This window comes from Coregonus lavaretus, assembly GCF_964263955.1.
Source record: "Coregonus lavaretus genome assembly, chromosome: 5".
Lineage (NCBI taxonomy): Eukaryota > Metazoa > Chordata > Actinopteri > Salmoniformes > Salmonidae > Coregonus > Coregonus lavaretus.
Window position 1 is genome coordinate 34,091,028 of NC_139992.1, and position 21,322 is coordinate 34,112,349.

The window sequence follows — 21,322 nt, forward strand, 5'->3', positions numbered from 1 at the left end:
CATATGCTGAACTGGTCGCATTGTGGATTTGGCATAAAACATGATTTTGGACAATGTTCATGGAACTCAGCTTAAAACGCACTTGATGACTTGAAAACCCTTACCTATTGTAGATCGCGCCTGTCCTTCCAGTGCTGAACAAAAACCAATGATTTTGGAACCTGTTTTCATGCGAAATGGTTAAAAGAAATGTTTCACGTTTGTTACACTCAAACAGTGTCTACTGTCATATGCTGAACTGGTCGCATTTTGGATTTGGCCTAAAACATGATTTTGGACAATGTTCATGGAACTCAGCTTAAAACGTACTTGCAGACTTGAAAACCCTTGCCTATTGTAAATCGCGCCTGTCCTTCCAGTGCTGAACAAAAACCAATGATTTTGGACCCTGTTTTCATGCGAAATGGCTAAAAGAAATGTTTCAAGTTTGTTACACTCAAACAGTGTCTCCTGTCATATTCTGAACTGGTCGCATTGTGGATTTGGCCTAAAACATGATTTTGGACAATGTTCATGGAACTCAGGTTAAAACGTACTTTCAGACTCTAAAACCCTTGCCTATTGTAAATCGCGCCTGTCCTTCCAGTGCTGAACGAAAACCAATGATTTTGGATCCTGTTTTCATGCGAAATGGCTAAAAGAAATGTTTTACGTTTGTTACACTCAAACAGTGTCTACTGTCATATGCTGAACTGGTCGCATTGTGGATTTGGCATAAAACATGATTTTGGACAATGTTCATGGAACTCAGCTTAAAACGCACTTGATGACTTGAAAACCCTTACCTATTGTAGATCGCGCCTGTCCTTCCAGTGCTGAACGAAAACCAATTATTTTGGACCCTGTTTTCATGCGAAATGGCTAAAATAAATGTTTCACGTTTGTTACACTCAAACAGTGTCTCCTGTCATATGCTGAACTGGTCGCATTGTGGATTTGGCCTAAAACATGATTTTGGACAATGTTCATGGAACTCAGCTAAAAAAGTACTTTCAGACTCTAAAACCCTTGCCTATTGTAAATCGCGCCTGTCCTTCCAGTGCTGAACGAAAACCAATGATTTTGGATCCTGTTTTCATGCGAAATGGCTAAAAGAAATGTTTTACGTTTGTTACACTCAAACAGTGTCTACTGTCATATGCTGAACTGGTCGCATTGTGGATTTGGCATAAAACATGATTTTGGACAATGTTCATGGAACTCAGCTTAAAACGCACTTGATGACTTGAAAACCCTTACCTATTGTAGATCGCGCCTGTCCTTCCAGTGCTGAACAAAAACCAATGATTTTGGAACCTGTTTTCATGCGAAATGGTTAAAAGAAATGTTTCACGTTTGTTACACTCAAACAGTGTCTACTGTCATATGCTGAACTGGTCGCATTTTGGATTTGGCCTAAAACATGATTTTGGACAATGTTCATGGAACTCAGCTTAAAACGTACTTGCAGACTTGAAAACCCTTGCCTATTGTAAATCGCGCCTGTCCTTCCAGTGCTGAACAAAAACCAATGATTTTGGACCCTGTTTTCATGCGAAATGGCTAAAAGAAATGTTTCACGTTTGTTACACTCAAACAGTGTCTCCTGTCATATTCTGAACTGGTCGCATTGTGGATTTGGCCTAAAACATGATTTTGGACAATGTTCATGGAACTCAGGTTAAAACGTACTTTCAGACTCTAAAACCCTTGCCTATTGTAAATCGCGCCTGTCCTTCCAGTGCTGAACGAAAACCAATGATTTTGGATCCTGTTTTCATGCGAAATGGCTAAAAGAAATGTTTTACGTTTGTTACACTCAAACAGTGTCTACTGTCATATGCTGAACTGGTCGCATTGTGGATTTGGCATAAAACATGATTTTGGACAATGTTCATGGAACTCAGCTTAAAACGCACTTGATGACTTGAAAACCCTTACCTATTGTAGATCGCGCCTGTCCTTCCAGTGCTGAACGAAAACCAATTATTTTGGACCCTGTTTTCATGCGAAATGGCTAAAATAAATGTTTCACGTTTGTTACACTCAAACAGTGTCTCCTGTCATATGCTGAACTGGTCGCATTGTGGATTTGGCCTAAAACATGATTTTGGACAATGTTCATGGAACTCAGCTTAAAACGTACTTTCAGACTCTAAAACCCTTGCCTATTGTAAATCGCGCCTGTCCTTCCAGTGCTGAACGAAAACCAATGATTTTGGATCCTGTTTTCATGCGAAATGGCTAAAAGAAATGTTTTACGTTTGTTACACTCAAACAGTGTCTACTGTCATATGCTGAACTGGTCGCATTGTGGATTTGGCATAAAACATGATTTTGGACAATGTTCATGGAACTCAGCTTAAAACGCACTTGATGACTTGAAAACCCTTACCTATTGTAGATCGCGCCTGTCCTTCCAGTGCTGAACGAAAACCAATTATTTTGGACCCTGTTTTCATGCGAAATGGCTAAAATAAATGTTTCACGTTTGTTACACTCAAACAGTGTCTCCTGTCATATTCTGAACTGGTCGCATTGTGGATTTGGCCTAAAACATGATTTTGGACAATGTTCATGGAACTCAGCTTAAAACGTACTTGCAGCCTTGAAAACCCTTGCCTATTGTAAATCGCGCCTGTCCTTCCAGTGCTGAACAAAAACCAATGATTTTGGAACCTGTTTTCATGCGAAATGGTTAAAAGAAATGTTTCACGTTTGTTACACTCAAACAGTGTCTACTGTCATATGCTGAACTGGTCGCATTTTGGATTTGGCCTAAAACATGATTTTGGACAATGTTCATGGAACTCAGCTTAAAACGTACTTGCAGACTTGAAAACCCTTGCCTATTGTAAATCGCGCCTGTCCTTCCAGTGCTGAACAAAAACCAATGATTTTGGACCCTGTTTTCATGCGAAATGGCTAAAAGAAATGTTTCACGTTTGTTACACTCAAACAGTGTCTCCTGTCATATTCTGAACTGGTCGCATTGTGGATTTGGCCTAAAACATGATTTTGGACAATGTTCATGGAACTCAGGTTAAAACGTACTTTCAGACTCTAAAACCCTTGCCTATTGTAAATCGCGCCTGTCCTTCCAGTGCTGAACGAAAACCAATGATTTTGGATCCTGTTTTCATGCGAAATGGCTAAAAGAAATGTTTTACGTTTGTTACACTCAAACAGTGTCTACTGTCATATGCTGAACTGGTCGCATTGTGGATTTGGCATAAAACATGATTTTGGACAATGTTCATGGAACTCAGCTTAAAACGCACTTGATGACTTGAAAACCCTTACCTATTGTAGATCGCGCCTGTCCTTCCAGTGCTGAACGAAAACCAATTATTTTGGACCCTGTTTTCATGCGAAATGGCTAAAATAAATGTTTCACGTTTGTTACACTCAAACAGTGTCTCCTGTCATATGCTGAACTGGTCGCATTGTGGATTTGGCCTAAAACATGATTTTGGACAATGTTCATGGAACTCAGCTTAAAACGTACTTTCAGACTCTAAAACCCTTGCCTATTGTAAATCGCGCCTGTCCTTCCAGTGCTGAACGAAAACCAATGATTTTGGATCCTGTTTTCATGCGAAATGGCTAAAAGAAATGTTTTACGTTTGTTACACTCAAACAGTGTCTACTGTCATATGCTGAACTGGTCGCATTGTGGATTTGGCATAAAACATGATTTTGGACAATGTTCATGGAACTCAGCTTAAAACGCACTTGATGACTTGAAAACCCTTACCTATTGTAGATCGCGCCTGTCCTTCCAGTGCTGAACGAAAACCAATTATTTTGGACCCTGTTTTCATGCGAAATGGCTAAAATAAATGTTTCACGTTTGTTACACTCAAACAGTGTCTCCTGTCATATTCTGAACTGGTCGCATTGTGGATTTGGCCTAAAACATGATTTTGGACAATGTTCATGGAACTCAGCTTAAAACGTACTTGCAGCCTTGAAAACCCTTGCCTATTGTAAATCGCGCCTGTCCTTCCAGTGCTGAACAAAAACCAATGATTTTGGAACCTGTTTTCATGCGAAATGGTTAAAAGAAATGTTTCACGTTTGTTACACTCAAACAGTGTCTACTGTCATATGCTGAACTGGTCGCATTTTGGATTTGGCCTAAAACATGATTTTGGACAATGTTCATGGAACTCAGGTTAAAACGTACTTTCAGACTCTAAAACCCTTGCCTATTGTAAATCGCGCCTGTCCTTCCAGTGCTGAACGAAAACCAATGATTTTGGATCCTGTTTTCATGCGAAATGGCTAAAAGAAATGTTTTACGTTTGTTACACTCAAACAGTGTCTACTGTCATATGCTGAACTGGTCGCATTGTGGATTTGGCATAAAACATGATTTTGGACAATGTTCATGGAACTCAGCTTAAAACGCACTTGATGACTTGAAAACCCTTACCTATTGTAGATCGCGCCTGTCCTTCCAGTGCTGAACGAAAACCAATTATTTTGGACCCTGTTTTCATGCGAAATGGCTAAAATAAATGTTTCACGTTTGTTACACTCAAACAGTGTCTCCTGTCATATTCTGAACTGGTCGCATTGTGGATTTGGCCTAAAACATGATTTTGGACAATGTTCATGGAACTCAGCTTAAAACGTACTTGCAGCCTTGAAAACCCTTGCCTATTGTAAATCGCGCCTGTCCTTCCAGTGCTGAACAAAAACCAATTATTTTGGACCCTGTTTTCATGCGAAATGGCTAAAATAAATGTTTCACGTTTGTTACACTCAAACAGTGTCTCCTGTCATATGCTGAACTGGTCGCATTGTGGATTTGGCCTAAAACATGATTTTGGACAATGTTCATGGAACTCAGCTTAAAACGTACTTTCAGACTCTAAAACCCTTGCCTATTGTAAATCGCGCCTGTCCTTCCAGTGCTGAACGAAAACCAATGATTTTGGATCCTGTTTTCATGCGAAATGGCTAAAAGAAATGTTTTACGTTTGTTACACTCAAACAGTGTCTACTGTCATATGCTGAACTGGTCGCATTGTGGATTTGGCATAAAACATGATTTTGGACAATGTTCATGGAACTCAGCTTAAAACGTACTTTCAGACTCTAAAACCCTTGCCTATTGTAAATCGCGCCTGTCCTTCCAGTGCTGAACGAAAACCAATGATTTTGGATCCTGTTTTCATGCGAAATGGCTAAAAGAAATGTTTTACGTTTGTTACACTCAAACAGTGTCTACTGTCATATGCTGAACTGGTCGCATTGTGGATTTGGCATAAAACATGATTTTGGACAATGTTCATGGAACTCAGCTTAAAACGCACTTGATGACTTGAAAACCCTTACCTATTGTAGATCGCGCCTGTCCTTCCAGTGCTGAACGAAAACCAATTATTTTGGACCCTGTTTTCATGCGAAATGGCTAAAATAAATGTTTCACGTTTGTTACACTCAAACAGTGTCTCCTGTCATATTCTGAACTGGTCGCATTGTGGATTTGGCCTAAAACATGATTTTGGACAATGTTCATGGAACTCAGCTTAAAACGTACTTTCAGACTCTAAAACCCTTGCCTATTGTAAATCGCGCCTGTCCTTCCAGTGCTGAACGAAAACCAATGATTTTGGATCCTGTTTTCATGCGAAATGGCTAAAAGAAATGTTTTACGTTTGTTACACTCAAACAGTGTCTACTGTCATATGCTGAACTGGTCGCATTGTGGATTTGGCATAAAACATGATTTTGGACAATGTTCATGGAACTCAGCTTAAAACGCACTTGATGACTTGAAAACCCTTACCTATTGTAGATCGCGCCTGTCCTTCCAGTGCTGAACGAAAACCAATTATTTTGGACCCTGTTTTCATGCGAAATGGCTAAAATAAATGTTTCACGTTTGTTACACTCAAACAGTGTCTCCTGTCATATTCTGAACTGGTCGCATTGTGGATTTGGCCTAAAACATGATTTTGGACAATGTTCATGGAACTCAGCTTAAAACGTACTTGCAGCCTTGAAAACCCTTGCCTATTGTAAATCGCGCCTGTCCTTCCAGTGCTGAACAAAAACCAATGATTTTGGAACCTGTTTTCATGCGAAATGGTTAAAAGAAATGTTTCACGTTTGTTACACTCAAACAGTGTCTACTGTCATATGCTGAACTGGTCGCATTTTGGATTTGGCCTAAAACATGATTTTGGACAATGTTCATGGAACTCAGGTTAAAACGTACTTTCAGACTCTAAAACCCTTGCCTATTGTAAATCGCGCCTGTCCTTCCAGTGCTGAACGAAAACCAATGATTTTGGATCCTGTTTTCATGCGAAATGGCTAAAAGAAATGTTTTACGTTTGTTACACTCAAACAGTGTCTACTGTCATATGCTGAACTGGTCGCATTGTGGATTTGGCATAAAACATGATTTTGGACAATGTTCATGGAACTCAGCTTAAAACGCACTTGATGACTTGAAAACCCTTACCTATTGTAGATCGCGACTGTCCTTCCAGTGCTGAACGAAAACCAATTATTTTGGACCCTGTTTTCATGCGAAATGGCTAAAATAAATGTTTCACGTTTGTTACACTCAAACAGTGTCTCCTGTCATATTCTGAACTGGTCGCATTGTGGATTTGGCCTAAAACATGATTTTGGACAATGTTCATGGAACTCAGCTTAAAACGTACTTGCAGCCTTGAAAACCCTTGCCTATTGTAAATCGCGCCTGTCCTTCCAGTGCTGAACAAAAACCAATTATTTTGGACCCTGTTTTCATGCGAAATGGCTAAAATAAATGTTTCACGTTTGTTACACTCAAACAGTGTCTCCTGTCATATGCTGAACTGGTCGCATTGTGGATTTGGCCTAAAACATGATTTTGGACAATGTTCATGGAACTCAGCTTAAAACGTACTTTCAGACTCTAAAACCCTTGCCTATTGTAAATCGCGCCTGTCCTTCCAGTGCTGAACGAAAACCAATGATTTTGGATCCTGTTTTCATGCGAAATGGCTAAAAGAAATGTTTTACGTTTGTTACACTCAAACAGTGTCTACTGTCATATGCTGAACTGGTCGCATTGTGGATTTGGCATAAAACATGATTTTGGACAATGTTCATGGAACTCAGCTTAAAACGTACTTTCAGACTCTAAAACCCTTGCCTATTGTAAATCGCGCCTGTCCTTCCAGTGCTGAACGAAAACCAATGATTTTGGATCCTGTTTTCATGCGAAATGGCTAAAAGGAATGTTTTACGTTTGTTACACTCAAACAGTGTCTACTGTCATATGCTGAACTGGTCGCATTGTGGATTTGGCATAAAACATGATTTTGGACAATGTTCATGGAACTCAGCTTAAAACGCACTTGATGACTTGAAAACCCTTACCTATTGTAGATCGCGCCTGTCCTTCCAGTGCTGAACGAAAACCAATTATTTTGGACCCTGTTTTCATGCGAAATGGCTAAAATAAATGTTTCACGTTTGTTACACTCAAACAGTGTCTCCTGTCATATTCTGAACTGGTCGCATTGTGGATTTGGCCTAAAACATGATTTTGGACAATGTTCATGGAACTCAGCTTAAAACGTACTTGCAGCCTTGAAAACCCTTGCCTATTGTAAATCGCGCCTGTCCTTCCAGTGCTGAACAAAAACCAATGATTTTGGAACCTGTTTTCATGCGAAATGATTAAAAGAAATGTTTCACGTTTGTTACACTCAAACAGTGTCTACTGTCATATGCTGAACTGGTCGCATTTTGGATTTGGCCTAAAACATGATTTTGGACAATGTTCATGGAACTCAGCTTAAAACGTACTTGCAGACTTGAAAACCCTTGCCTATTGTAAATCGCGCCTGTCCTTCCAGTGCTGAACAAAAACCAATGATTTTGGACCCTGTTTTCATGCGAAATGGCTAAAAGAAATGTTTCACGTTTGTTACACTCAAACAGTGTCTCCTGTCATATTCTGAACTGGTCGCATTGTGGATTTGGCCTAAAACATGATTTTGGACAATGTTCATGGAACTCAGGTTAAAACGTACTTTCAGACTCTAAAACCCTTGCCTATTGTAAATCGCGCCTGTCCTTCCAGTGCTGAACGAAAACCAATGATTTTGGATCCTGTTTTCATGCGAAATGGCTAAAAGAAATGTTTTACGTTTGTTACACTCAAACAGTGTCTACTGTCATATGCTGAACTGGTCGCATTGTGGATTTGGCATAAAACATGATTTTGGACAATGTTCATGGAACTCAGCTTAAAACGCACTTGATGACTTGAAAACCCTTACCTATTGTAGATCGCGCCTGTCCTTCCAGTGCTGAACGAAAACCAATTATTTTGGACCCTGTTTTCATGCGAAATGGCTAAAAGAAATGTTTTACGTTTGTTACACTCAAACAGTGTCTCCTGTCATATTCTGAACTGGTCGCATTGTGGATTTGGCCTAAAACATGATTTTGGACAATGTTCATGGAACTCAGCTTAAAACGTACTTGCAGCCTTGAAAACCCTTGCCTATTGTAAATCGCGCCTGTCCTTCCAGTGCTGAACAAAAACCAATGATTTTGGAACCTGTTTTCATGCGAAATGGTTAAAAGAAATGTTTCACGTTTGTTACACTCAAACAGTGTCTACTGTCATATGCTGAACTGGTCGCATTTTGGATTTGGCCTAAAACATGATTTTGGACAATGTTCATGGAACTCAGCTTAAAACGTACTTGCAGACTTGAAAACCCTTGCCTATTGTAAATCGCGCCTGTCCTTCCAGTGCTGAACAAAAACCAATGATTTTGGACCCTGTTTTCATGCGAAATGGCTAAAAGAAATGTTTCACGTTTGTTACACTCAAACAGTGTCTCCTGTCATATTCTGAACTGGTCGCATTGTGGATTTGGCCTAAAACATGATTTTGGACAATGTTCATGGAACTCAGGTTAAAACGTACTTGCAGCCTTGAAAACCCTTGCCTATTGTAAATCGCGCCTGTCCTTCCAGTGCTGAACAAAAACCAATGATTTTGGAACCTGTTTTCATGCGAAATGGTTAAAAGAAATGTTTCACGTTTGTTACACTCAAACAGTGTCTACTGTCATATGCTGAACTGGTCGCATTTTGGATTTGGCCTAAAACATGATTTTGGACAATGTTCATGGAACTCAGGTTAAAACGTACTTTCAGACTCTAAAACCCTTGCCTATTGTAAATCGCGCCTGTCCTTCCAGTGCTGAACGAAAACCAATGATTTTGGATCCTGTTTTCATGCGAAATGGCTAAAAGAAATGTTTTACGTTTGTTACACTCAAACAGTGTCTACTGTCATATGCTGAACTGGTCGCATTGTGGATTTGGCATAAAACATGATTTTGGACAATGTTCATGGAACTCAGCTTAAAACGCACTTGATGACTTGAAAACCCTTACCTATTGTAGATCGCGCCTGTCCTTCCAGTGCTGAACGAAAACCAATTATTTTGGACCCTGTTTTCATGCGAAATGGCTAAAATAAATGTTTCACGTTTGTTACACTCAAACAGTGTCTCCTGTCATATTCTGAACTGGTCGCATTGTGGATTTGGCCTAAAACATGATTTTGGACAATGTTCATGGAACTCAGCTTAAAACGTACTTGCAGCCTTGAAAACCCTTGCCTATTGTAAATCGCGCCTGTCCTTCCAGTGCTGAACAAAAACCAATTATTTTGGACCCTGTTTTCATGCGAAATGGCTAAAATAAATGTTTCACGTTTGTTACACTCAAACAGTGTCTCCTGTCATATGCTGAACTGGTCGCATTGTGGATTTGGCCTAAAACATGATTTTGGACAATGTTCATGGAACTCAGCTTAAAACGTACTTTCAGACTCTAAAACCCTTGCCTATTGTAAATCGCGCCTGTCCTTCCAGTGCTGAACGAAAACCAATGATTTTGGATCCTGTTTTCATGCGAAATGGCTAAAAGAAATGTTTTACGTTTGTTACACTCAAACAGTGTCTACTGTCATATGCTGAACTGGTCGCATTGTGGATTTGGCATAAAACATGATTTTGGACAATGTTCATGGAACTCAGCTTAAAACGCACTTGATGACTTGAAAACCCTTACCTATTGTAGATCGCGCCTGTCCTTCCAGTGCTGAACGAAAACCAATTATTTTGGACCCTGTTTTCATGCGAAATGGCTAAAATAAATGTTTCACGTTTGTTACACTCAAACAGTGTCTCCTGTCATATTCTGAACTGGTCGCATTGTGGATTTGGCCTAAAACATGATTTTGGACAATGTTCATGGAACTCAGCTTAAAACGTACTTGCAGCCTTGAAAACCCTTGCCTATTGTAAATCGCGCCTGTCCTTCCAGTGCTGAACAAAAACCAATGATTTTGGAACCTGTTTTCATGCGAAATGGTTAAAAGAAATGTTTCACGTTTGTTACACTCAAACAGTGTCTACTGTCATATGCTGAACTGGTCGCATTTTGGATTTGGCCTAAAACATGATTTTGGACAATGTTCATGGAACTCAGCTTAAAACGTACTTGCAGACTTGAAAACCCTTGCCTATTGTAAATCGCGCCTGTCCTTCCAGTGCTGAACAAAAACCAATGATTTTGGACCCTGTTTTCATGCGAAATGGCTAAAAGAAATGTTTCACGTTTGTTACACTCAAACAGTGTCTCCTGTCATATTCTGAACTGGTCGCATTGTGGATTTGGCCTAAAACATGATTTTGGACAATGTTCATGGAACTCAGGTTAAAACGTACTTTCAGACTCTAAAACCCTTGCCTATTGTAAATCGCGCCTGTCCTTCCAGTGCTGAACGAAAACCAATGATTTTGGATCCTGTTTTCATGCGAAATGGCTAAAAGAAATGTTTTACGTTTGTTACACTCAAACAGTGTCTACTGTCATATGCTGAACTGGTCGCATTGTGGATTTGGCATAAAACATGATTTTGGACAATGTTCATGGAACTCAGCTTAAAACGCACTTGATGACTTGAAAACCCTTACCTATTGTAGATCGCGCCTGTCCTTCCAGTGCTGAACGAAAACCAATTATTTTGGACCCTGTTTTCATGCGAAATGGCTAAAATAAATGTTTCACGTTTGTTACACTCAAACAGTGTCTCCTGTCATATTCTGAACTGGTCGCATTGTGGATTTGGCCTAAAACATGATTTTGGACAATGTTCATGGAACTCAGCTTAAAACGTACTTGCAGCCTTGAAAACCCTTGCCTATTGTAAATCGCGCCTGTCCTTCCAGTGCTGAACAAAAACCAATGATTTTGGAACCTGTTTTCATGCGAAATGGTTAAAAGAAATGTTTCACGTTTGTTACACTCAAACAGTGTCTACTGTCATATGCTGAACTGGTCGCATTTTGGATTTGGCCTAAAACATGATTTTGGACAATGTTCATGGAACTCAGGTTAAAACGTACTTTCAGACTCTAAAACCCTTGCCTATTGTAAATCGCGCCTGTCCTTCCAGTGCTGAACGAAAACCAATGATTTTGGATCCTGTTTTCATGCGAAATGGCTAAAAGAAATGTTTTACGTTGTTACACTCAAACAGTGTCTACTGTCATATGCTGAACTGGTCGCATTGTGGATTTGGCATAAAACATGATTTTGGACAATGTTCATGGAACTCAGCTTAAAACGCACTTGATGACTTGAAAACCCTTACCTATTGTAGATCGCGCCTGTCCTTCCAGTGCTGAACGAAAACCAATTATTTTGGACCCTGTTTTCATGCGAAATGGCTAAAATAAATGTTTCACGTTTGTTACACTCAAACAGTGTCTCCTGTCATATGCTGAACTGGTCGCATTGTGGATTTGGCCTAAAACATGATTTTGGACAATGTTCATGGAACTCAGCTTAAAACGTACTTTCAGACTCTAAAACCCTTGCCTATTGTAAATCGCGCCTGTCCTTCCAGTGCTGAACGAAAACCAATGATTTTGGATCCTGTTTTCATGCGAAATGGCTAAAAGAAATGTTTTACGTTTGTTACACTCAAACAGTGTCTACTGTCATATGCTGAACTGGTCGCATTGTGGATTTGGCATAAAACATGATTTTGGACAATGTTCATGGAACTCAGCTTAAAACGCACTTGATGACTTGAAAACCCTTACCTATTGTAGATCGCGCCTGTCCTTCCAGTGCTGAACAAAAACCAATGATTTTGGAACCTGTTTTCATGCGAAATGGTTAAAAGAAATGTTTCACGTTTGTTACACTCAAACAGTGTCTACTGTCATATGCTGAACTGGTCGCATTTTGGATTTGGCCTAAAACATGATTTTGGACAATGTTCATGGAACTCAGCTTAAAACGTACTTGCAGACTTGAAAACCCTTGCCTATTGTAAATCGCGCCTGTCCTTCCAGTGCTGAACAAAAACCAATGATTTTGGACCCTGTTTTCATGCGAAATGGCTAAAAGAAATGTTTCACGTTTGTTACACTCAAACAGTGTCTCCTGTCATATTCTGAACTGGTCGCATTGTGGATTTGGCCTAAAACATGATTTTGGACAATGTTCATGGAACTCAGCTTAAAACGTACTTGCAGACTTGAAAACCCTTGCCTATTGTAAATCGCGCCTGTCCTTCCAGTGCTGAACAAAAACCAATGATTTTGGACCCTGTTTTCATGCGAAATGGCTAAAAGAAATGTTTCACGTTTGTTACACTCAAACAGTGTCTCCTGTCATATTCTGAACTGGTCGCATTGTGGATTTGGCCTAAAACATGATTTTGGACAATGTTCATGGAACTCAGGTTAAAACGTACTTTCAGACTCTAAAACCCTTGCCTATTGTAAATCGCGCCTGTCCTTCCAGTGCTGAACGAAAACCAATGATTTTGGATCCTGTTTTCATGCGAAATGGCTAAAAGAAATGTTTTACGTTTGTTACACTCAAACAGTGTCTACTGTCATATGCTGAACTGGTCGCATTGTGGATTTGGCATAAAACATGATTTTGGACAATGTTCATGGAACTCAGCTTAAAACGCACTTGATGACTTGAAAACCCTTACCTATTGTAGATCGCGCCTGTCCTTCCAGTGCTGAACGAAAACCAATTATTTTGGACCCTGTTTTCATGCGAAATGGCTAAAATAAATGTTTCACGTTTGTTACACTCAAACAGTGTCTCCTGTCATATGCTGAACTGGTCGCATTGTGGATTTGGCCTAAAACATGATTTTGGACAATGTTCATGGAACTCAGCTTAAAACGTACTTTCAGACTCTAAAACCCTTGCCTATTGTAAATCGCGCCTGTCCTTCCAGTGCTGAACGAAAACCAATGTTTTTGGATCCTGTTTTCATGCGAAATGGCTAAAAGAAATGTTTTACGTTTGTTACACTCAAACAGTGTCTACTGTCATATGCTGAACTGGTCGCATTGTGGATTTGGCATAAAACATGATTTTGGACAATGTTCATGGAACTCAGCTTAAAACGTACTTGCAGCCTTGAAAACCCTTGCCTATTGTAAATCGCGCCTGTCCTTCCAGTGCTGAACAAAAACCAATGATTTTGGAACCTGTTTTCATGCGAAATGGTTAAAAGAAATGTTTCACGTTTGTTACACTCAAACAGTGTCTACTGTCATATGCTGAACTGGTCGCATTTTGGATTTGGCCTAAAACATGATTTTGGACAATGTTCATGGAACTCAGCTTAAAACGTACTTGCAGACTTGAAAACCCTTGCCTATTGTAAATCGCGCCTGTCCTTCCAGTGCTGAACAAAATCCAATGATTTTGGACCCTGTTTTCATGCGAAATGGCTAAAAGAAATGTTTCACGTTTGTTACACTCAAACAGTGTCTCCTGTCATATTCTGAACTGGTCGCATTGTGGATTTGGCCTAAAACATGATTTTGGACAATGTTCATGGAACTCAGGTTAAAACGTACTTTCAGACTCTAAAACCCTTGCCTATTGTAAATCGCGCCTGTCCTTCCAGTGCTGAACGAAAACCAATGATTTTGGATCCTGTTTTCATGCGAAATGGCTAAAAGAAATGTTTTACGTTTGTTACACTCAAACAGTGTCTACTGTCATATGCTGAACTGGTCGCATTGTGGATTTGGCATAAAACATGATTTTGGACAATGTTCATGGAACTCAGCTTAAAACGCACTTGATGACTTGAAAACCCTTACCTATTGTAGATCGCGCCTGTCCTTCCAGTGCTGAACGAAAACCAATTATTTTGGACCCTGTTTTCATGCGAAATGGCTAAAATAAATGTTTCACGTTTGTTACACTCAAACAGTGTCTCCTGTCATATGCTGAACTGGTCGCATTGTGGATTTGGCCTAAAACATGATTTTGGACAATGTTCATGGAACTCAGCTTAAAACGTACTTTCAGACTCTAAAACCCTTGCCTATTGTAAATCGCGCCTGTCCTTCCAGTGCTGAACGAAAACCAATGTTTTTGGATCCTGTTTTCATGCGAAATGGCTAAAAGAAATGTTTTACGTTTGTTACACTCAAACAGTGTCTACTGTCATATGCTGAACTGGTCGCATTGTGGATTTGGCATAAAACATGATTTTGGACAATGTTCATGGAACTCAGCTTAAAACGTACTTGCAGCCTTGAAAACCCTTGCCTATTGTAAATCGCGCCTGTCCTTCCAGTGCTGAACAAAAACCAATGATTTTGGAACCTGTTTTCATGCGAAATGGTTAAAAGAAATGTTTCACGTTTGTTACACTCAAACAGTGTCTACTGTCATATGCTGAACTGGTCGCATTTTGGATTTGGCCTAAAACATGATTTTGGACAATGTTCATGGAACTCAGCTTAAAACGTACTTGCAGACTTGAAAACCCTTGCCTATTGTAAATCGCGCCTGTCCTTCCAGTGCTGAACAAAAACCAATGATTTTGGACCCTGTTTTCATGCGAAATGGCTAAAAGAAATGTTTCACGTTTGTTACACTCAAACAGTGTCTCCTGTCATATTCTGAACTGGTCGCATTGTGGATTTGGCCTAAAACATGATTTTGGACAATGTTCATGGAACTCAGGTTAAAACGTACTTTCAGACTCTAAAACCCTTGCCTATTGTAAATCGCGCCTGTCCTTCCAGTGCTGAACGAAAACCAATGATTTTGGATCCTGTTTTCATGCGAAATGGCTAAAAGAAATGTTTTACGTTTGTTACACTCAAACAGTGTCTACTGTCATATGCTGAACTGGTCGCATTGTGGATTTGGCCTAAAACATGATTTTGGACAATGTTCATGGAACTCAGCTTAAAACGTACTTGCAGCCTTGAAAACCCTTGCCTATTGTAAATCGCGCCTGTCCTTCCAGTGCTGAACAAAAACCAATGATTTTGGAACCTGTTTTCATGCGAAATGGTTAAAAGAAATGTTTCACGTTTGTTACACTCAAACAGTGTCTACTGTCATATGCTGAACTGGTCGCATTTTGGATTTGGCCTAAAACATGATTTTGGACAATGTTCATGGAACTCAGCTTAAAACGTACTTGCAGACTTGAAAACCCTTGCCTATTGTAAATCGCGCCTGTCCTTCCAGTGCTGAACGAAAACCAATGATTTTGGATCCTGTTTTCATGCGAAATGGCTAAAAGAAATGTTTTACGTTTGTTACACTCAAACAGTGTCTACTGTCATATGCTGAACTGGTCGCATTGTGGATTTGGCATAAAACATGATTTTGGACAATGTTCATGGAACTCAGCTTAAAACGCACTTGATGACTTGAAAACCCTTACCTATTGTAGATCGCGCCTGTCCTTCCAGTGCTGAACAAAAACCAATGATTTTGGAACCTGTTTTCATGCGAAATGGTTAAAAGAAATGTTTCACGTTTGTTACACTCAAACAGTGTCTACTGTCATATGCTGAACTGGTCGCATTTTGGATTTGGCCTAAAACATGATTTTGGACAATGTTCATGGAACTCAGGTTAAAACGTACTTTCAGACTCTAAAACCCTTGCCTATTGTAAATCGCGCCTGTCCTTCCAGTGCTGAACGAAAACCAATGATTTTGGATCCTGTTTTCATGCGAAATGGCTAAAAGAAATGTTTTACGTTTGTTACACTCAAACAGTGTCTACTGTCATATGCTGAACTGGTTGCATTGTGGATTTGGCATAAAACATGATTTTGGACAATGTTCATGGAACTCAGCTTAAAACGCACTTGATGACTTGAAAACCCTTACCTATTGTAGATCGCGCCTGTCCTTCCAGTGCTGAACGAAAACCAATTATTTTGGACCCTGTTTTCATGCGAAATGGCTAAAATAAATGTTTCACGTTTGTTACACTCAAACAGTGTCTCCTGTCATATGCTGAACTGGTCGCATTGTGGATTTGGCCTAAAACATGATTTTGGACAATGTTCATGGAACTCAGCTTAAAACGTACTTTCAGACTCTAAAACCCTTGCCTATTGTAAATCGCGCCTGTCCTTCCAGTGCTGAACGAAAACCAATGATTTTGGATCCTGTTTTCATGCGAAATGGCTAAAAGAAATGTTTTACGTTTGTTACACTCAAACAGTGTCTACTGTCATATGCTGAACTGGTCGCATTGTGGATTTGGCATAAAACATGATTTTGGACAATGTTCATGGAACTCAGCTTAAAACGCACTTGATGACTTGAAAACCCTTACCTATTGTAGATCGCGCCTGTCCTTCCAGTGCTGAACGAAAACCAATTATTTTGGACCCTGTTTTCATGCGAAATGGCTAAAATAAATGTTTCACGTTTGTTACACTCAAACAGTGTCTCCTGTCATATTCTGAACTGGTCGCATTGTGGATTTGGCCTAAAACATGATTTTGGACAATGTTCATGGAACTCAGCTTAAAACGTACTTGCAGCCTTGAAAACCCTTGCCTATTGTAAATCGCGCCTGTCCTTCCAGTGCTGAACAAAAACCAATGATTTTGGAACCTGTTTTCATGCGAAATGGTTAAAAGAAATGTTTCACGTTTGTTACACTCAAACAGTGTCTACTGTCATATGCTGAACTGGTCGCATTTTGGATTTGGCCTAAAACATGATTTTGGACAATGTTCATGGAACTCAGCTTAAAACGTACTTGCAGACTTGAAAACCCTTGCCTATTGTAAATCGCGCCTGTCCTTCCAGTGCTGAACAAAAACCAATGATTTTGGAACCTGTTTTCATGCGAAATGGTTAAAAGAAATGTTTCACGTTTGTTACACTCAAACAGTGTCTCCTGTCATATTCTGAACTGGTCGCATTGTGGATTTGGCCTAAAACATGATTTTGGACAATGTTCATGGAACTCAGGTTAAAACGTACTTTCAGACTCTAAAACCCTTGCCTATTGTAAATCGCGCCTGTCCTTCCAGTGCTGAACGAAAACCAATGATTTTGGATCCTGTTTTCATGCGAAATGGCTAAAAGAAATGTTTTACGTTTGTTACACTCAAACAGTGTCTACTGTCATATGCTGAACTGGTCGCATTGTGGATTTGGCATAAAACATGATTTTGGACAATGTTCATGGAACTCAGCTTAAAACGCACTTGATGACTTGAAAACCCTTACCTATTGTAGATCGCGCCTGTCCTTCCAGTGCTGAACGAAAACCAATTATTTTGGACCCTGTTTTCATGCGAAATGGCTAAAATAAATGTTTCACGTTTGTTACACTCAAACAGTGTCTCCTGTCATATGCTGAACTGGTCGCATTGTGGATTTGGCCTAAAACATGATTTTGGACAATGTTCATGGAACTCAGCTTAAAACGTACTTTCAGACTCTAAAACCCTTGCCTATTGTAAATCGCGCCTGTCCTTCCAGTGCTGAACGAAAACCAATTATTTTGGACCCTGTTTTCATGCGAAATGGCTAAAATAAATGTTTCACGTTTGTTACACTCAAACAGTGTCTCCTGTCATATGCTGAACTGGTCGCATTGTGGATTTGGCCTAAAACATGATTTTGGACAATGTTCATGGAACTCAGCTTAAAACGTACTTTCAGACTCTAAAACCCTTGCTTATTGTAAATCGCGCCTGTCCTTCCAGTGCTGAACGAAAACCAATGATTTTGGATCCTGTTTTCATGCGAAATGGCTAAAAGAAATGTTTTACGTTTGTTACACTCAAACAGTGTCTACTGTCATATGCTGAACTGGTCGCATTGTGGATTTGGCATAAAACATGATTTTGGACAATGTTCATGGAACTCAGCTTAAAACGCACTTGATGACTTGAAAACCCTTACCTATTGTAGATCGCGCCTGTCCTTCCAGTGCTGAACGAAAACCAATTATTTTGGACCCTGTTTTCATGCGAAATGGCTAAAATAAATGTTTCACGTTTGTTACACTCAAACAGTGTCTCCTGTCATATGCTGAACTGGTCGCATTGTGGATTTGGCCTAAAACATGATTTTGGACAATGTTCATGGAACTCAGCTTAAAACGTACTTTCAGACTCAAAAACCCTTGCCTATTGTAAATCGCGCCTGTCCTTCCAGTGCTGAACGAAAACCAATGATTTTGGATCCTGTTTTCATGCGAAATGGCTAAAAGAAATGTTTTACGTTTGTTACACTCAAACAGTGTCTACTGTCATATGCTGAACTGGTCGCATTGTGGATTTGGCATAAAACATGATTTTGGACAATGTTCATGGAACTCAGCTTAAAACGCACTTGATGACTTGAAAACCCTTACCTATTGTAGATCGCGCCTGTCCTTCCAGTGCTGAACGAAAACCAATTATTTTGGACCCTGTTTTCATGCGAAATGGCTAAAATAAATGTTTCACGTTTGTTACACTCAAACAGTGTCTCCTGTCATATTCTGAACTGGTCGCATTGTGGATTTGGCCTAAAACATGATTTTGGACAATGTTCATGGAACTCAGCTTAAAACGTACTTGCAGACTTGAAAACCCTTGCCTATTGTAAATCGCGCCTGTCCTTCCAGTGCTGAACGAAAACCAATGATTTTGGACCCTGTTTTCATGCGAAATGGCTAAAAGAAATGTTTCACGTTTGTTACACTCAAACAGTGTCTCCTGTCATATTCTGAACTGGTCGCATTGTGGATTTGGCCTAAAACATGATTTTGGACAATGTTCATGGAACTCAGGTTAAAACGTACTTTCAGACTCTAAAACCCTTGCCTATTGTAAATCGCGCCTGTCCTTCCAGTGCTGAACGAAAACCAATGATTTTGGACCCTGTTTTCATGCGAAATGGCTAAAATAAATGTTTTACGTTTGTTACACTCAAACAGTGTCTACTGTCATATGCTGAACTGGTCGCATTGTGGATTTGGCCTAAAACATGATTTTGGACAATGTTCATAGAACTCAGCTTAAAACGTACTTGCAGACTTGAAAACCCTTGCCTATTGTAAATCACGCCTGTCCTTCCAGTGCTGAACAAAAACCAATGATTTTGGACCCTGTTTTCATGCGAAATGGCTAAAAGAAATGTTTCACGTTTGTTACACTCAAACAGTGTCTCCTGTCATATTCTGAACTGGTCGCATTGTGGATTTGGCCTAAAACATGATTTTGGACAATGTTCATGGAACTCAGGTTAAAACGTACTTTCAGACTCTAAAACCCTTGCCTATTGTAAATCGCGCCTGTCCTTCCAGTGCTGAACGAAAACCAATGATTTTGGATCCTGTTTTCATGCGAAATGGCTAAAAGAAATGTTTTACGTTTGTTACACTCAAACAGTGTCTACTGTCATATGCTGAACTGGTCGCATTGTGGATTTGGCATAAAACATGATTTTGGACAATGTTCATGGAACTCAGCTTAAAACGCACTTGATGACTTGAAAACCCTTACCTATTGTAGATCGCGCCTGTCCTTCCAGTGCTGAACGAAAACCAATTATTTTGGACCCTGTTTTCATGCGAAATGGCTAAAATAAATGTTTCACGTTTGTTACACTCAAACAGTGTCTCCTGTCATATGCTGAACTGGTCGCATTGTGGATTTGGCCTAAAACATGATTTTGGACAATGTTCATGGAACTCAGCTTAAAACGTACTTGCAGACTTGAAAACCCTTGCCTATTGTAAATCGCGCCTGTCCTTCCAGTGCTGAACGAAAACCAATGATTTTGGATCCTGTTTTCATGCGAAATGGCTAAAAGAAATGTTTTACGTTTGTTACACTCAAACAGTGTCTACTGTCATATGCTGAACTGGTCGCATTGTGGATTTGGCATAAAACATGATTTTGGACGATGTTCATGGAACTCAGCTTAAAACGCACTTGATGACTTGAAAACCCTTACCTATTGTAGATCGCGCCTGTCCTTCCAGTGCTGAACGAAAACCAATTATTTTGGACCCTGTTTTCATGCGAAATGGCTAAAATAAATGTTTCACGTTTGTTACACTCAAACAGTGTCTCCTGTCATATTCTGAACTGGTCGCATTGTGGATTTGGCCTAAAACATGATTTTGGACAATGTTCATGGAACTCAGCTTAAAACGTACTTGCAGACTTGAAAACCCTTGCCTATTGTAAATCGCGCCTGTCCTTCCAGTGCTGAACGAAAACCAATGATTTTGGACCCTGTTTTCATGCGAAATGGCTAAAAGAAATGTTTCACGTTTGTTACACTCAAACAGTGTCTCCTGTCATATTCTGAACTGGTCGCATTGTGGATTTGGCCTAAAACATGATTTTGGACAATGTTCATGGAACTCAGGTTAAAACGTACTTTCAGACTCTAAAACCCTTGCCTATTGTAAATCGCGCCTGTCCTTCCAGTGCTGAACGAAAACCAATGATTTTGGACCCTGTTTTCATGCGAAATGGCTAAAATAAATGTTTTACGTTTGTTACACTCAAACAGTGTCTACTGTCATATGCTGAACTGGTCGCATTGTGGATTTGGCCTAAAACATGATTTTGGACAATGTTCATAGAACTCAGCTTAAAACGTACTTGCAGACTTGAAAACCCTTGCCTATTGTAAATCACGCCTGTCCTTCCAGTGCTGAACAAAAACCAATGATTTTGGACCCTGTTTTCATGCGAAATGGCTAAAAGAAATGTTTCACGTTTGTTACACTCAAACAGTGTCTCCTGTCATATTCTGAACTGGTCGCATTGTGGATTTGGCCTAAAACATGATTTTGGACAATGTTCATGGAACTCAGGTTAAAACGTACTTTCAGACTCTAAAACCCTTGCCTATTGTAAATCGCGCCTGTCCTTCCAGTGCTGAACGAAAACCAATGATTTTGGATCCTGTTTTCATGCGAAATGGCTAAAAGAAATGTTTTACGTTTGTTACACTCA